At 37.5% G+C, this 17165-nt stretch overlaps 1 long non-coding RNA gene across 2 annotated transcripts in view; it reads left to right on the top strand.

The window, feature by feature from the left end:
- Positions 1–12831, top strand: part of LOC113633388 (uncharacterized) — an 83563-nt gene extending 70732 nt beyond the window's left edge. For both annotated transcript variants that reach the window (XR_003438179.1, XR_003438178.1), the window contains exon 3: positions 12712–12831. This is a non-coding gene — a long non-coding RNA (uncharacterized LOC113633388). The remainder of the gene's footprint in view (positions 1–12711) is intronic.
- The last annotated feature ends 4334 nt before the right edge of the window (positions 12832–17165 follow it).

Raw genomic sequence — 17165 nt, 5'->3', positions numbered from 1 at the left:
TGTTCTCCCAGGGAAGTTGTCCCTGGATCACGGGACCCTGGCAGTGGCAGGCTGCACAGTCTCCCAGGAGGGGAGGTGTATACAGTGACCTGTGCTTGCACACAGGATTCTTGGTGGCTGCAGCAGCAACCTTAGAGTTTCATGCCCGTCTCTGGCTTCTGCGCTGATAGCCGCAGCTCGCGCCTGTCTCTGGAGCTCATTTAGGCGGTGCTCTGAATCTCCTCTCCTCGTGCACCCCAAAACAATGGTCTCTTGACTCTTAGGCAGGTCCAGACTTTTTCCCGGACTCCCTCCCGGCTAGCCGTGGTGCACTAGCCCCCTCAGGCTGCGTTCACACAGCCAACCCCAGTCCTCTCCCTGGGATCCAACCTCCTACGCCTGAGCCTCAGCTCCCAGCCCCCACCTGCCCCAGTGGGTGAGCAGACAAGCATCTCAGGTTGGTGAGTGCTGGTCAGCACTGATCCTCTGTGCAGGAATCTCTCCACTTTGCTCTCTGCACCCCTGTTGCTGTGCTCTCCTCCGTTGGCTCTGAAGCTTCCCCCTCCACACCCCCTGTTTCCACCAGTGCAAGGGCTTCCTAGTGTGTGGAAACTTTTCCTCCTTCACAGCTCCCTCCCAGAGGTCCAGGTCCTGTCCCTATTCTTTTGTCTCTGTTTTGTTTTTTTCTTTTGCCCTGCCCAGTTACATGTGGATTTTCTTGCCTTTTGGGAAGTCTGTCATCTTCTGCCAGCTTTCAGTAGGTGTTCTGTAGTTGTTCCACATGTAGATGCATTTTTGATGTATTTGTGGGGAGGATGGTGATCTCCACTTCTTATTCCTCTGCCATCTTAAAGATATATCAGTGTATATCAGTGTATGTCAGTGTATATCCACTCTTGAAGGAGCTGAATGACCAGCCATTCTGTGCTGTCTTAAAGAATATGTTACTATATATTTTCAGAGTTAAAAGGAAACCTGAATGACTGTCTTACCAATTTCCCATCCTTCAAGTGGAGTCACATATAAGTTAGTTCATACCAGTGAGATATTACCCAATTTTGAACTTTCTCTAGCAAAAGCCTTCCTTCTCAATACCCAACTTCTAGTGAATTTAGCAAACCTCACAGTGAGGAAAACCTTCATAAATAACTTCCCTTTCAATCAGGTCCATTTTTTGCTTCTGTCCTGTACAGAGGACAGCTGGTCCAAATGTGTTTGAGATTCTTGACTTTCTTTTGACCATTTTAACATCTACATTGATTTTGGAGATTTTGTTTTATTCTCCTTTTTTCTTCCTTTTTGTCAAAAGCATTTTGTCATCTGGCTTTTTTATTTTTCTTTAAGTTAAATACATTAATCTTGGTTGGAGAATATTAGGACAGCATTTGAGATAAGTTGAGACCCCTTAGGATGTTTTATATTTGACCTTGGGATTCATTGCTTTATGTGTAGTAATATTTTGAGTTCTTGAAAGTTGCCAGTGATACCTATATCTTACTCTTTTCTTAGTCACATTACTTGATCTTCCCTAATATTTCTCGTAACTACATAACATGTATATAGTTATGATAGTTTTATACATGCTAACCATGTAAGGAGAATATGTATTATCAATATGTATTATCTAAAAATAGATTGATATTTTTCCCTAAAGAACTGTCTGAACTAAATATATTTATAGATTTATAATTCAAGTGATTAAAGGTAGGGATATTGATCTTTAATATGTAAATAGTTTATATTTTACAACAGCAAATAATCAGCAAATTTCAATTTTGTCTATTTTTTATTCAGTTTTAGAATGTAAATGATGCCAAGGAATTTAATCTTAAAATATTCTAATTCATATAGTTGAGGAAAAATATTTTTATGTTGTATAAGGGAATCAAATTTTTATTTTTATTTTTTTATAAATTTATTTTTTATTTTATTTATTTTTTGCTGCATTGGGTCTTTGTTGCTGCGTGCGAGCTTTCTCTAGTTGCAGCGAGTGGGGGCTACTCTTCATTGTAGTGCACAGGCTTCTCATTGCAGTGGCTTCTCTTGTTGTGGAGCACGGGCTCTAGGCATGTGGGCTTCAGTAGTTGTGGTGCGTGGGCTCAGTAGTTGTGGCTCGCAGGCTCTAGAGCGCAGGCTCAGTAGTTGTGGTGCATGGGCTTAGTTGCTCCGTGGCATGTGGGATCTTCCCAAACCAGGGCTCGAACCTGTGTCCCCCGCATTAGCAGGCAGATTCTTAACCACTGCACCACCAGGGAAGCCTGGAATCAAACTTTTTAAAAAAATTATTATACTGTGTCCCACATCTAATAGGATTTTGTTTATTTTATTATTATTTTTTAGAAGGGCATAACATTTTGCCATAAAATGGAATTGTTTGGACTGGTTCTTTGGTTTAGAATGATAGGTAATACTGTTTCTCTCTCTCTGTTTTTTTTCTCTCTTTACTGTGAGAAGCTGTATCTGATGTTTTATCTGTTTTATCTTGCTATAAAAAGATTCAGTCCATCCAATTAGTTAATTTTTTGAAGCTGACATTATGGCAGCCCATTCATTTGAGTCTCACCATATAGCTTAAGCAATCAATTCAGTTTGCATGGAAAGGGCATAAGGACAGAGAAGGTTGTGAAAATTCTCACTGAAGGAAGAATAGTGAAGCTGGAATCATCATTTGTCCTGATTTATCTCAGTTTCCTTTAATATGGGAATATTAATGCCCTCTTTCTCTGTTCACTCCAAAATTATGTTTTAAGTTTAAATCCAAATCTAGATTTAGGATTATTTTTTAGTTTTGAAGAGCAGGTCGGCATTTTCCATCTCAGACATCATGTTTATTAGAAATCTAGGCTGTGCCACTTGAGTAGAGGAATTTCTTAACTCCAAAATTTATGAGACTTCTGTCTTTTAGGAGAAAAATATGGGATTTTCTTTCCTTAAAGCATGTTTTTATTGGGACAGCCTGTTTGCCGTTGCAGCTTAAAACTGATCCCCAAAGAGTAAAACCTCAATGAATCATTGGGTTGCTTGCCTTGGAGCAAGGCCAGGAGCAGTACATTTTCAAGATAAACAGTGTTCGGGCTGAAAGAATGGCACAGATTTCTCAGGTGGAGTGTTCTCACTCCCCTTCCGACATGTACTATATTACAGTGTCTTACAGATAAGCCTTGAGGGAAAGCCAGCCTGAAATAACTTTATTTCATGATAGTTATTTCCTGGATATTTTAGCCAAGTTTTCTTGAATAGTCCAGAGAACATGGCTTTGAATTCATTGACACTCACTGGTTGATGCCTGTTTTTATGTTCATCTCCACATTTTAATGAAGCAGGGGCCCTGATACCTGTTTTGTTCATTGCTGTATCCTGACTCCTAGCACAGAGCCTTGCCCAGACCAGGTGCTCGGCACACATTGACTGAATGCATGTTGAATGAATGAAGTCAGGTTCACATCAATTGAAATTTGATTATAAACATAAGTCTAGGATGCTGTAAATGCAGCCAAATTATACCAGACTGGAACTTCTGGTCTTTATAATTGGCCATGTTTATGCCTTCTAAATAACCATACTATGGTAGTTATGAGTCGACTCATTCTTGTTTATTCGTTCCTTCATTCATCCAAAAGATATTTATTACCTTGTCCGTGGTTGGCATTTTGCTAGCAATTAAGATACAGCAATGAGGTATATCAGGCCTCTTGGATATATCAAGATGCATGAGGCATTTGCCCACTGTCCTTGGTCTTGCCATTCTGTATTTGGTTTGTTTAAGGTAAGCACAAAAATATTTACAAAATAAGGTCAATAAGGGAGAGACTGAAATGGTCAGAGTAGGGAGAAATCATGCATTGCTAAGGGATAGAAGAGGTTTACTGAAGAAGCTAGGACTCAAGGATACATAGGATTTCAGAAGGTAAAATTGGCGACAGAGAGCTTCCCAGTGCTGTATGAGTAGTGTGCATGAGTGTGTGAGTGTGTGTGTGTGTGTGTACATTTGAACATTTCACTGGAGAGAAGAGGAGTGGGGCAGAAAAAGAGAAGTATGTTCCAAGACAAATTAATTGTTTTACCTATGTTAGCACTCTCTCTTACTCTATTCCTATATCTGAGGAGATTGGAGACCCCTGGGGTTAGTGCTTTTGTCTTTGTATTCTCCATGATCCTTTGTCAGTATATGCTCATGGTCAGGTTTCTGGAACTTACAGTGGCTTGTTTGGATTGAGAGTGCCGCTGACTGGTATAATAATGCATTGTTTGGGAGACCAAGATTAGAGACATTTAGTTGCTTCTGCTTGCTCATCTCACCAAAATCAACTATTAATCACAACCTAGTTCAGTTTTTCTAAGTAAGAGTATTACACCTGGGGATTATTTGTAGACATTTTCTTAGAGTACAAAAGTATCCTTTAAAGCATTGAGCAGATTTTAACAGAAGATAATGCTTGTGATTTTAAAGTTAATACAGTAACAAGCAAACATCATACATTCCCTGAACTTTCATATGAATAAAGTTTAATTTATTTGCTCATTTTATTCTTTCAAATCAATTTTACTAATGTGTATTCATGGAATCTTGTTGACATTTTCTTTATTATCCAAAACTATACCTTGTTTTCATGCTAAAGTGTTCTCCCCATATTCAGGGACCGATGTGTACAATGAGTTGTTCTAGATCAGGCATTTATAAAAAGATGATGTGTGTACTTGGTGCAGTCCATATATCCTGTGGAATTATATGAAATCCTACATGCACACAGTCAGTCCTCATTATTCATGGATTCTGTATATGAAAATTTGCCTACTTAATAAAATTTTTTGTAACCTCCAAATCAATACTCATAGTGCTTCTGTAGTCGTTAGCAGACATGCACAGAGCAGCAGAAATTTGAAGTTGCCCAACATACACTCCCAGCTAAGGTCCATCAAGGCAACCCTTACCTTCCTGTTTCAGTGCTCAGACTGTAAACATGCCTTTTTCATAGTCTGTTTGGTGCCATGTTTTTCATAATTTTGTGCTTTCTATGGGTGATTTTCCTGTTTGAAATGACCCCCAAGCATACTGCTAAAGTGTTGTCTCGTGTTTCCAAGAGCAAGAAGGCTGTGCTGTGCCTTATGGAGAAAATATATGTGCCAGATAAGCTTCATTCTGGCATGAGTTATGGTGCTCTGACTGTGGGTTCAATGTTAATGAATCAACAGTATATATTAAATAAGGTGTCTTTAAACAGAAACACACATAAAACAAAGTTATGTATTGATTGGTTGATGAAAATGTTGTGTCCAGACGCTCACAGGAACCTAACCCTGCGTTCCCCCTAGTGATGGTTTAGTATTCGCTAATTCAGTGTTCCTGGTGACTGTATAGAACGTAACTCCAGTGAATAACAAGAATTGAGGTGCACATGTCTTTCTGAGGCGAGAGACCGTAATACTCATCAGATTCTCCACGGGGACCGTGGCTCCCTCGAAGCCTAAGAACCCTTGTTTCTCTTTGGGAGTTCTTCCCATTCTGGTATTCTCGGACTACTAGGCCTGCTATGTAGAAACTGGAGCTAGTGTGGTGGTACTGAAGTGTTAAAGAAAGAGAGCAACACAGAGATCCGGAAACTAGAGATCCACATCTCCACGTCTCCACTGACTGAGTAATCTCACCATTACTGACTTTTGCAGTCAGATGGAGCTGGTTTGAATCCTAATTTTTCAGCTTACTAGCTTTGTGATCCTTGGCAAAAATGTTTAACCTCTTTAAGTTTTCTTCTATGTCAAGTAGACACAATAATACCTACCTTGGAAGGTTATTTTAAAGATTAAATTAGAGGATGAGTTTAAAGAACCATGTAAAGTCCCTGGGAATAGTCAAAACCATTATTATAAATGTCATTATGGTACAGTATACACTTAATAGATCATTGTTAGTTTCTCTCTTTTTCTGCTTCCCACTTGGGAATAGCATGAGATCCATTTTCTAATAACTGGATGAATTAAATTAACTCTGGAATTGCCTCTTTCTCGCAGGCAATAACTAGTGGAGAAAGCAGGACATGCTCTCAGGGCTCTGGTTTTCTTCCTGTTGATTTCTCTGGTCCGGAGGGCCACTGCAGTGATGATGGATGACTGGAGCTCTGGGTGGCACTGATGGGGAGCACTGTTTTGGTTACAAGGGGGATAACCATCCCCAACTCCTGACCAAGAATGGAGGGCTCATGCTTCAGTGCTCTCCCAGGTGCCTGTCTCCCAAAGGGAAGATGGGGTGACTGTAGCAGTTCAGAGGCCTGTGAATGACACTCAGATGCCCTCTTCACATCCACCTGAAGGGGACTCTTAGGATTTCACTTTCCTAATTTGAGAACCTGAAACCCCATTTCTCCTTAAGAATGTCTTAGGCTAATTATTTCCCATAGCATTTCAGAATTCCCCTGACATCTTAAATATGTAAGACAACGTAAGTATGATGACACATCATTGAAGAATGAGGTTTTCTACATTAATGGGTTTTCCAGGTGAAACTGGTCCCTTGCTGTGTTTTGCTTTAATAATTTCATAGAACTGGTCATAAGTTGTATTATACACTTTTTTGACATCTTATATGTGTTTAAATAAAGTGGATAATTTAAACTTTTCTTGATTACTTATGAGTGAACTGCTGTACTATGTTATAGAACATAGCAACTCCCTCAGAGCCTGCTAAAGCAAGTAGATGAATTGTCCACATGTATTAATAACCTTAGTTTGCTTACTTTGAGTTTTTTTTAAATGTTGGTGGATTTTTGTTACTAGGTGACATAAGTTGGTGAGGAATGCCAACGTAGCTCACATTCTTGAATGAGTTATGGTAAAAATGATAAAGTAAGTTCTGATTATTTGCATAGCAACACAATCCCAACCATTGGCATCCATATTTGTTTACTAAATATATGGACATTATCATATTTATTAATATAAAGTACTGTAGCATTATAGTAATACATTTGATATTTATATTTAATGTATTAATATAACATATTTGAATGGATTAAAATATACACAGGACTTTAATATATATTTTTCCCTCATTCCTGTGAATTCTTGCTCCGCATAAGCCAATGAAATAGGCCTAGGATATTTTGTGGCCCGGGATGAAGCTGGTTACTGAGGAGTTTGAAACCTCAAGATTGCCCCACAATATTACTATGAATTGGATGCGTTAGTCATAAATATGTTTCCTCAGAGTGCAGTGTTTATATACCATTTCCTGTCTAGTTCTAGGCCTCTGAAGTTGACCCTTAGGCGCCACCATTTTCTGTCTAGAGGTAACATTATACCCAAGGGCTCACAGAATGACCTCACTCCTTTTAGGTCTGGCAAAATTAACCTTTTGTCTGCAATATAATCTCACTCAATTAAAAACAAACAACAATGGCCAGAAAATAAATAAAAACAACAGCAGGCTTTACTCTCCAGTGTGTCTCTTTTGCCCTGGATGGAAATGACCCAACTCAAAGCCCCTGTGCTGATTTACGTACTTTGGTGCTAGCTGAGTGATGCTGGACCTGGCAGGCAAACTTTCAGTTTCTCTCTGTCCGTAACAGCCAAAATGGCCGTCTCTGCATAATTTGAAAACTACAGTCAGTGAAATACAGACAAAGAAATGTGGTTGCTGTGAAATAAAATGACTATCACAAAGGGAGAGATCAAATGTGAGAGAAGGTGCATTTAATGTAAAAAACACAACTGGGTGTCATTCTATTTCAAAGCAACCTAAGTGGAGAGTACAAATATAATGCATGATAATGAGGGTGCCCAATTTTGGAAAGTGGTTTTTAAAATGCTGCCGCAGAATGCTATCTAGAGTCTCTTAGGAAAAAGCAAAATCTCATCAGCGACCTTTTCAAGCATCATTTTCTCCTGTTTTAAATGATCTCACGTGAACTGGCTATTAGTCGACTTGGCATAACACTCTATTATTCATTATTTTGACCGCTTGCAAAAGGAACAAAAGGCCTGTTATTAGTAATTTGCCAATTGTTGGGAGACTTAATCTAGGTACTTACAGAGCTCTTTGCCTCATGCTTATTTTGTTGTATGAGGTTGTATGATCTGAGGGTATTCACGGCCCCCTCGTGCTCAACTCATGTAATCCCTTCTCAAGTGATTAGTGTGGAAGAAATGATTGACTCTGAATACCAGGCCTCTGAGCATATTGAAGAAGCCTTTTCTCCTCACGCAGGAGATTCTGGCTTTGGGGGTAAAGAAGGCTTTTCCCTTTATTTGTGTACAGATTTCTTTCTTCTTCTAAGGGTACAGTGAAGATGATTGCATTATTAACAAGGTCATTTGTGACCCACTGAGCACCTCACTGCTTGCTGGATGTGCTGTGTCATATATGGTCCATGCTATGGTATTACTTTTCAGAAGTCCCCAGATTTCCCTCTAAGGGATTGTAGTCCTATAGGGCAAGTACAGTGCAAGTGACCTAAGAGATAAGTTGCTACATGGGTGCAGAGGAGGAAGAAATCTCTTTCACAAGGCAACAGGACAGGTTCCATGAAAGAAATGCCATGTGCAAAGATGATGAGTATAATTTCAATATGCGGAAATTGTAAGGGACTTTAGGATGGGGTTTATAGATAACATAAAGAATGTGAGTAAAGTAGCAGAAGAATAGAACATATTTCTCCAGAAGCCTGGCTATCAGAAGCAACCTAATACAGAGTGTTCTAAAAGGATTTTAATTGCTCCTTTTTATGATCATGCATATTGCCATGGTTCATGTGATGGCGGGGCTTGTGGTCTGGGAACTGTTTGATAGCATCATGTTGACTGATGAATTCTTATAGGTCTTATGCAATGGCTTTGATCTTAATGTACTACCACAGTAATGTCACAGCCGTATTTCATGGTACATGCTAGCTGTGATTGTGCTTGGCCATTTGTCTGATACATAACAACCCTTCTGAAGCTCTGAATCATGATTATGCATATACTTATTTACATACAGTTTATAATGAAAATAAAAAAATGACAGACTACATACAGAATATTTGGGTCTGAATCAAATCTTTTATTTTAATTCGTGTTATTTTGGAGTTAAGATTTCTATATTCTAGAAGTAGCTTTATTTTTGAACAGATTGGAGATAAAAAAAAGTATTCCAGTGTGAAAAAGCACAGGCTGAGTTGAAAAAGAAAACGACACAAAAAAACCCAGAAAGTTATCCTTTGGGACTGTATTAGAGAATATTTGTAGGGAAATACAGTAGGTATTTGGGTATCAGGATCAGATTAAATTTGCAATGAAAAATAAAACATAAAAAATTAACTTCAGAAAGGGAAGTTTATACAGAATATATAAGAAACAGCATGTATTGTCTTTCAGCTATCTTTCCTCTGGACTTGAATGTTTTCAAGACTAGCTTGTAGAATGAAATGAGTTTTATGAAGAATTTGAACAACTCAGCCTTTTTAAGGATACAAATTTGAGTTTAAGTGATCTGCTTTTCTCTTTTTTGGAGAGAGGGTGTGCAGGAGTAGGGGAGGGAGAGGAGGATGGATGGAGGGACTGAGGACCTGGTTTGTTACTATCTAATATGGAGCTTCCATTTTGGGCAGTTTCATGCCAATCCCCATCTCTCTTTCCAGCTCTCTGGCTTTGGGCAAGTTTCTTAAATTCCCTACAACTCTATTTCCTCATCTGCAAAATGGAGATAAAATGCCCGTGTGTTAGGGTTGTTGTGACATATTATTACAAATGTAATAATGTACATAAAGTACGTAACTCTGTGTCCAGTATATATTACCCACTCACTCTAGGTATTTATCACATACCCTTTTTGAGCAAGACACTTTGATTTATACCTCTTACTTAATCCTCATAATAGTCCTGTGAATATTATTGACTCTCAATTTACAGATTAAAATTTTGAAACTTAAGGGACTAAAGTGGTTTTTACAAGTTTAAACAAACCTAAGGGTAATAGCCAGGAGTTCAACTTAGATCTGACAGTTTCAAGCCTGCAAAAGCACCATTGCATTAAATTCAATCATTCCCTCCCCCTCTCTCTCTCCTCTCCTCTCCATTCCCTTTCCTTCTCTCTGTAGTTCTGATTTCTCCAAGTAGAGTCTTTAAAAAAACAATGTTCCTCATGATAACACGCAAATTATATGGAATGAAACAATATTTTCATTCCAGTAAGTTGAAATAAATATGATGACATCATTGTATCTCCAAACACCATTAATTCCCTTCAAAAATATATCCCATTCTTTATTTTTTTATACTCAAGTAATGCATACTAATTGTAGAGACGTTAGGAAATATAAATAAAAAATAAATACTCAATATCCAAAGACAATCATAGATAACATTTTAGTGCGTGTCTTCAATTCATACCTATCCATATACTATTTTTCCCTCTTATAACAGTATCATATTAGAGTTTGATTTATAATGGACTGTTTTTACTTAATGATCATTCAGAACTATCTTTCCAAATTGGTAAATGTACGTCTATGTAATCATGTCTATCAGCTACATAGCATTCCATCGTATAAAGGTACCTGTTTAAATAATCCTTGTTATTGGATACTTTTTTTTTTTCCGGTTTTCTACTTTTATAAGCTGTAGACTCTTGCATATACATTTTTGTGCTATTGGCCAATTATATCCTTAGGATAATTCCCTAGAAGTGGGACTTATGGGTTGGTGTTTATACCCTTCTCTGGCTCTTAATGTATATTGCCAAATTCCTTCCCTTAAAGAAAGGATCAAATTATACTCCTCCTAGCAATGTATGAGAATGACCATTTTACACGCCCACACTAATGGTTATCAGGCCTTTTAATCTTTGAGAACTCCATTAGGCAAAAAAATAATGTGACTTTATTGCTTTTCTTTGCATTCCAGTGTCTATCCATTCTATAATAATCACATTTCTAAGACTACTATCTAAACAAAATGTAAATTCATTAGGTCAAAGACAAAATCTCTATATACTTAAATATTTATATCTGACATCTTTCTAAAGTAGAATAAATCCCTAAAGAGGCATTTGAGACACTACTTGGCAGAAAACCATGGATTAACAGTATACAACCTTATTAAGAACATCCTTGAATTTTATTTTAAACCTCAAGCTCATTGTTCTTAGAGCTCATTTGCTAAAGTAATCTCCTCCTGAAAATGACAAACCCTCCACTAGGAAGAATCTCAAATGAGAGGAAAGAAGGTTATGGAAGGTAAGCCTTGACATCACCTGACTTTTGTGACCAGGTGGGACTTCAGTCTCCTTCAGTCTTTGTCCCTCTGTGGTCAGTGCCAGAGTGGCCAGGGGTATAATGCCGATGTCTCCTCAGGCCTCAGTGGGAAAAAGGGAAAACTATGCAAAATATGCTTGATAGTTTTGTTTTGGGGAATACTGAACAGAATTGATAGACTGACCCTTCATGAATGTGTGTCCCCATTCAAAAAAAAGAAAGAGAAAACTTACTAAACAATACATAGCTACTGCTTTGTTTTAAACAAAATTCTTATATTGCCCCACAAAGAAGACACTGGAGTAGTATTGTCTTTCCATATACTCTACATCAGTTTGCCAAATGATTATTTATGCTGTGCAGTTGGGTTACACCATTTACACACACACACGTACACACACACTCACATCTTACTAGGTGCTGAAAAATAATGGCCAGCTACCACTAAGAAGATAATGTCTTTAGGGTCCTTAAACAATTAACCTCAATTTGGAAACTGAGCAAGTCTAAGCTATGTTTTGCTAAACATGATTTTTCCACTTAATTTTACCCTTCCTCCATATTATTTAAACCATCATGTAATTTCAAATTTCATACCAAAAATTAATTTATAGTTGAATCAGCAGCACTTTATTTATTAAGAAGCACATATCATTTAAAGAGGCTTCCTTAGAATAGGAAGTTCCATTTAGCTAAATCTAAGGAAACAAAGAGAGTCAACTCTTTGTTTGATTATAGCCTGGGATCTCATATTATCCAAGCGCATTCCTTGACCAGACACATTTAATGATTGGTCAAACCAGGTTCAAGAGAAACGTACTGCTCTGTTATTAAAAGGAAACTTAATGATTGCATCTCCATTGGGAACATTATAAAATCCATAATAAAGTTTACTTTGTGCACTGACCACAGAGTACTTGATCTTGGCATTCCATGGTGCTTCTCATACTTCAAAGGTTGAAAGCACAGTGAAATTTCAGTCAGCAACCTTTGGTTCCATTTCCTGGGAATGAGATAGCTTAAGTCTGTGAATTACTCAAAAAGAATCAAAATGTGAGTGCAATGATAGATGTTGGTGTTTTTTGGGTTTTTTTTCCCAATGTATATAAAAAGGCACCTTTTCCAAATGCCCCATGTTTGTGTTCAAAATGAGCTAGAGGAACTCTACAGTATATTCACTGTGAAGGAATCAAGAATTATAAAACACTTAGAATTTATGAAGGAACAAAATATCACAAAACTGTAGAGTGATACCCCAGATTCACTGAATAATCTGAGAAAGGAATGGAAGGAATAATATGAGCTAACACTTATATTGTGCTTGTTATGTGCTAGATACTGTTTTTAGTGCTTAGTAGGTATTAATTCTTTCAACCCTCCAGATAGCCCTGTGAGATATTTTATTTGTCCAAGAGATCAGTAAGACACAGAGAGGTTAAATATCTTGCCAGATATCACAGAGCTGGTAAATGGCAGGACTGTAATATGAATTTTCTTCTGATTTAAGGTGGTATGTCTAGATGGCCGGGTGAAAACCGAGCACTGCTGAGAAGCCCCGAGGAAAAGTGCAGCCTCCACACGAAGTTTTATTATTGGCTTCTGGGGAAGTGGTAAGTTTGCAAATATCATCACACATTTAAATGCTTTAAGAACTAATGTGACAGCTTGACATTTGGGGAAGAAACTGTGCTGGTTTCTAAGGTCTGAGTCTACCACTAAATATCTGGGGAATCTGGGTTAAAACATGTCATTTTCTGGGGCTCAGTTTCTTCTGTGTAAAGCAAAAGGGATGGATGATGTGCAAAAAGAGATTCTACAGTTCTTTTATGAGATAGGCGCTTAAGCACATTGTGGTCTGGTGGGGAAATCTTTCTGTCCACAGAGACCTCACAGAGGACACAACAGTAGTGTTCTCTGCCATGAAGTGAATTCAGTGAAAGGACTTGATCGTATTCTGAGATACTTCACGGTCTTTGCCCTCTCTAAATTCTTCACCTATGAAACAGGTTAAAGCAGTAAGGATAGTGGCAATTGTAGGTTCAGAACATAGTGGAACAAACCCTTCTTGTTTCTCTTGGGGATAAGCTTCAGTGATGGGGTATTGATACTGGCAACAGACACATATTCTTATCTGAAAAGCAGATCAAAAGATTCCACCCTTGAGAGCATTCCCTGACAATGGCCTTTCCAGCAGCATGAATCTGCCAACAGAGGCCAGTAGTTAATTTCAATCAGCCGGCTTTGCTGGTATTGCTGCTCCCATTTTAGATTTACAAAGCCATTCTTGATGAAGACAATAAAAGCCCCCTTTTCCTCTTGTGCTGCGTTATGCTCTGACACTTTATCAAAGCACACAGACAGAGGGTTGTTCTTAACCATATATAAAATGGAGCAAGCTCACAAATCATGCTTTGATATTGCACTGTGGAAACACCAAGGTTAAAAGGTAAATCTGTGGTGAAACAGTATTGATTAATTGATGTGAGAAAGGTCAGGCTGATCTCTATCTTGCTTGAAAGACTAGTTCTACATGGCAGGTCTGTTGAAATGGTTCCTATGTAAAAAGATTAAAAAAAAAAAGGAAACCTAATGCAAAGACAATGGGGAAATCTCATCAAACAATCACTCAGGAAGTTAAAGCACTAAAACAGGAACTGGAAGGTGGATGTTATTTAGATTTCTGTGTATTTTGAATAGGCTTTCTTGGAAGTACCTTCACCAGTGAAGCAGTTGTAGGAGAAGTAAAGGCAGTGATGTAAAGTCTTAGCCCTGCCCCAAGAAGACCAGAAAAGGGGGCTTCATACTCCTCTTTCCAACAAGGCTGAAATCTGCTGAAGCAGAAGGCCTAACTGGTCTGACCTTCAGGTCCTGCCCAGGTTAAAGACTGTTGCATAGTGTTTCTCACAAGAAGGCTTCCGTATCGTATCTCCAGGGTCTGGTGGGAAGAGGAAGAGGAAGAGGGAATTATCCCCTCCATACCTTGAGATGCACAGACAGCTAAGAACAGCTTGCCCAACACACTTCTGGCCCAAGAGAGAATGAGGTTTCAGATTCGGAGAAAACAAAGAAACAAAGGAGGAAGGACTAGTGGCTGGGGGGAGAAAGAAAAATATAGGGACCACGAGGACAGGATGCCAATCCTGAATTACAGCACCGTTGAATGAAAAGAAGGGCCAGGGGATGGTAGTGGGAGGGGTTGGAAATGGGAATGAATGCTGGAAGTTTTGTCTCATTATGCTCGAATCTGAAAAGACCTTCAGTAAGTGTCTGAACCTGAATAGGCTGGCCTATGATGTAGTCTTAAGCAAACCCAGAAGCCTCAGAGGCTCACTATAAATTTATTTTTGGCCCTGGATGATACTCCTGCCTCTTACAGCTATGGCATTTGGAACATGTAGCCTTACCACAGCAATGAGGAGATGCCTGAGATTTTTTTTCCAGTGTTATTGAAAAATAACTGACCTACATCACTATATAAGTTTAAGGCATACAGCATGATGATTTGATTTACATATATTGTGAAATGATGACCACAGTAGGTTCATCTAACATCCATCTTCACATGAAATGTTTTGAAGGACAAATCTGGAAGTAGATTACATCATCTTTCTTATATCCTACTGTCCTGGATACAGTCACAAAACCTTCAGCTAACTGCAAGGGAGACTGGGAAATATGCCATAAAATGTTACTTGTCTAGGTTTACCTTAGAACACCAAGGATTTAGGTTTTCATAAAGAAAAGTTTCCAAAGACTGCATTGTTAAATATTGGAAGGAGCTACCATGGGATGTTTAGAGAACTTTATTGCTGTTCTCTAAGATACTCAAGGTAGGAGATCGGACTCATTTTTTCTATAAGTTCTATTCTTTATACAATTTTATGCTTCTATAACTATATAGGCTTTTTGTTTGCAAGGGAAAACATGAAAAGTAAGCTAGATATTTGGAATTATTTTCTTATCAAACTGATTTAATTATCCATGGCTACTTCCTACAAGTAAGTAGGGAAATTTTATGTTAAGAAAGCAGAGACACACACACAAAAAAATGGAATCAGAAATTAAATGTGTTTTATTCACAGATTTACCCATTTTGTGGCTTAAGGCCAGCATTTTTAATAATAAACAGTTAAAGACATAAATCATAATTTGATACAAATCCATATGTAAAATATAAGATCTAACCTTAGCATCATAGTCACTGGAATTCTGATAGTCTGTATGTGACACATTTTGCATTTTTGTGTTATTTGCTTCAATATATGTTAATAGATGGTAATTATATGCTTTTCATTTGGACAGCCCTTATCCAAAAACGATTTAATATTCGCACATCTAATGGGTCGTGCACAGCTATTGATCATTTGGATCAGAGTTCAGTTTGAACTGCTGCTGGTTAGATTAGAAATTGTAATCATGGTAAAAGATAAATTACAAGATCTCTGAAGATCAGTTCTGTTTTCAGATTAGATGTACTTTTAGATATGAAACATCAAATGGGGAGATTAGAGAAGGTCTGTGATGGTGTCATTTTGTGGGTTTTCTAAGGAATATATCCAGAGATCCGTGGTACCCTTTCCCCCACTGTATCAGGAATGTGAAATTTATAGGGAATGACATTTTATTACAATAAAGATGGTGAAAAAATTCATAAATTATTTGTGAATTAGAAAAGGATGCTTATTTATGTTTTGTAAATATAAATTTGGTATAATAAATCAAATGCTCTACAATCAAAGTTATGCAATTTTTAATATAGAGAGATTTGGTTTGGATTAGAGGAATCTAAATGAAGATTAATTTAGATGAAGCAAACCTCTGGTGACTTCAATATTAAAAGGATTTTATCTCTGCTTTAAAATATTATTTTTGTCTAATTATAAAAGAAATACATTCTCATTGTAGAAAATTTGGAAAATTCAGAAAACTCTATTCAAGAAAACAAAGAACATTCACATTCATAAACCCAAATGTGTTACTATTAACATCTTGAAACATCTCGTTCCAATCCTTTTCTTTGAAATTTTTTATGAAATATTTCAAACATACACAAATATAGAAAATGATATAACAAAGCCACACACACACCTACCACCTAGATTTAAATATGTTACCTTTTTGCTATATTTACTTCAGATATCTCTTACTGATAAATACATATATTATAGATACGGATAGAGATACTCCACTTCGTTCTCCTCCCTCCTTTTTCCAGACTTAACTATTATTGTGACATTTCCATTTTGTAATTTTGCTATTATCATCCATAAACAATATATAAAATTGTTTTTACATTTAAAAAGTATATGTCTTAGCAGCAGCAGAAGCATCATGGTGAACACTTATGAAGTACTTACTGTCTTTCAGGCACTGTCCTGAGGCATAGTACACGAACTAACTGTAGAAGGTGGGTGCTATTATTATCATCCTCATTTTATAAACAAGGACACTGAGTTACAGAGAGGTTAATTAACTTGCTCAAGGTCATACCCCTACTCTTTTCTAACTTGCTTTTTTATGCAACACTGTGTTTTTAGATTTATCCGTGTTGATACATATGACCCTAGTTCATTTATTGTAACTGCTGTATAGTATTCTATTATATGAATGTCACAGTTGATTCCCCTACTGATAGAACTTTGAAAATCCTTTGTGTATCCCTTATGCATATCTGTGAGAGTTTCTTTAGGGGAGTTACATAGAAGTTGAATTACTAGGTTATAAATAATGTACTTTTTAGATTCTATATAATTATAGAAAAATTTATATATTGATCTTATAGCCATCTCATTGCTTTGCTAAACTTTGTTATTAATTCTAGTTATCTGTGTTTTTTCTATGCTGGCAGTTATATTTTCTGTGAATAGTGACAGTTTTTTCCTTCTGTTTCAATTTTACATATTTTCTTCTCTTTCCTTCTTCCTCCCCTCCCCTCCCCCCCCCCCCCCCCCCCCCCCCCCC

Source organism: Aethalodelphis obliquidens, unplaced genomic scaffold (assembly GCF_003676395.1).
Source record: "Aethalodelphis obliquidens isolate GAN/ISIS:26980383/991018 unplaced genomic scaffold, ASM367639v1 scaffold2, whole genome shotgun sequence".
In the NCBI taxonomy this organism is placed as follows: domain Eukaryota; kingdom Metazoa; phylum Chordata; class Mammalia; order Artiodactyla; family Delphinidae; genus Aethalodelphis; species Aethalodelphis obliquidens.
This window is presented reverse-complemented; position numbering and strand designations above follow the sequence as displayed.